Source organism: Salvelinus alpinus, chromosome 8 (assembly GCF_045679555.1).
Source record: "Salvelinus alpinus chromosome 8, SLU_Salpinus.1, whole genome shotgun sequence".
Taxonomy (NCBI): Eukaryota; Metazoa; Chordata; class Actinopteri; order Salmoniformes; family Salmonidae; genus Salvelinus; species Salvelinus alpinus.
This window is the reverse complement of record NC_092093.1, coordinates 15,593,726-15,596,008: the sequence shown is the minus strand read 5'-3', so window position 1 is coordinate 15,596,008 and position 2,283 is coordinate 15,593,726.

The window sequence follows — 2,283 nt, the reverse complement described above, 5'->3', positions numbered from 1 at the left end:
GTATGAACGCCCAATCGTTGCCAAATGTGCTTTCTGTAATGATAAAATAATGGTTAAAAGCCTGGGTAAAATACTTGCTTGCACGAAAATAGGCATGGATAACCAGTTCCCGAAGGAAATTGCAGAACGGCGTAAAGTTCTGTATCCAATTTTCAAGGAAAATAGATTGAAAGGGAAACGCGTAGCTCTCGTGGTCGATAAACTGTATATTGATAACCAGTTGTTCAGAGACACAAAGACTACTCCATGGCTATTTAAAAAGTTACAAAGTTCTCATAGAGGCAAATAATGATACACAATTCTAGCCCTGTTATGGATTGTAATAATACAACAACACAAATATAGCTTTTCTATCTATCTTCAAATATAACTAATTGGAACACAAAAGCACTAATTCAACATGGTGGAGATAAAAACTCAGTAAACAGAAGGCACAGTATGTGTGGTGTGTCTTTTTTGGTGTTTGGGAAAGTGTGGCGTTGAGTGAGGAAGGAAATGGTTGCATGTCCCAGAACCAATGTATTTCTGTGAGCAGGGGTTGTGAGAGAGCTTTCAATGTTGTGCAGATGACGGATATACATTTTATAAATGCCCCTCCCCTTCTCTAACTCTGTCACCATGTTCTACTTTAATAGCTCCCTTTTGTCTAACAGGGTGCATCTATAATTATTATTCATGCTTGCAATTGACAACTCTAGCACAAAACAGGAAACAGTGGTGTTATAGCGTTATAGCGTCTATCTCATTTCTCAAAACTCAGTCTCGCCTGCTCTTCTGAGAATAGACTAAACAGGAAACCACACTTACACAGGATGTTCTATTGTAACAGACACGTACTTTTATGCATTCAATATTTCTCTAACCTACTGTTAAACACACTTACAAATGCTAAATGTTCTCTTCTATTATTAAACATTAACTCAATAAATTAATACTATTTACAAATTTTCTCAGACAAAGTCCCTATCTGTTTTATGGGTCTGCTGTGTGTGGCCTGTTTGCAGCAAATGCGGTCAGAGACCTTCTAGAGCAGCACCACCCCCTCAAGATTCTGAGCCTGCCTGGCAGGGTTGGTCCTGCAAAGTGTGAGGTCTGAGTTTTATTGATTGTATGTGGGGGAGTGATAAGTACATTGAACATGGACCTCTACTCTAACAGGCTTGCTCTGAAGCAGGAACTAACACTGTTAGAGTATATAGGGGAGGGGTTTTGGGGTGTTGCCCAGTTCCCTGTTTTATCCTGCGTGATGATACATTGAACCCGTATATACGAAAATTGCATTTGCCATTTATTGCTTAGTTAATAAAAAATACATAGCATACAATAGGTGACTCATCGTCATACTTATCCTTATACCAGATTGAATTGACGCAACCCTAACAAAAGCCAAAGCCTCCTGATGGGAGAGCATAATATTGCGAATTGCAATATTGCAATATTGCAAAAATCTCTGAAGTTGGAGACTTTTATCTCCCTCAACAACTTTAAACATCTGCTATCCGAGCAGCTAACCGATCGCTGCAGCTGTACATAGTCCATCGGTATATAGCCCACCCAATTTACCTACCTCACCCCCCATACTGCTTTTATTTATTTACTTTTCTGCTCTTTTGCACACCAGTATCTCTACTTGCACATGATCATCTGATGATTTATCACTCCAGTGTTAATCTGCTAAATTGTAATTATTAGATTTATTGCCTACCTCCTCATGCCTTTTGCACACATTGTATATAGATTCTCTTTTTTTCTACCATGTTATTGACTTGTTTATTGTTTACTCCATTTGTAACTCTGTGTTGTTGTCTGTTCACATTGCTATGCTTTATCTTGGCCAGGTCGCAGTTGCAAATGAGAACTTGTTCTCAACTAGCCTACCTGGTTAAATAAAGGTGAAATAAATAAAATAAAAAATATAAAAGGAAATTCTCAAAGCTGCAATTTTTTTTACATTTTTTATATATTTTTTTATTTCACCTTTATTTAACCAGGTAGGCTAGTTGAGAACAAGTTCTCATTTGCAACTGCAACCTGGCCAAGATAAACGCATAGCAATTCGACACATACAACAACACAGACTTACACATGGAATAAACAAAACATACACTCAATAATACAGTAGAACAAAATAAAACAATAAGTCTATATACAGTGAGTGCAAATGAGGTAAGATAAGGGAGTTAAGGCAATAAATAGGCCATGGTGGCAAAGTAATTACAATATAGCAATTAAACACTGGAATGGTAGATGTGCAGAAGATGAATGTGCAAGTAGAGATACTAG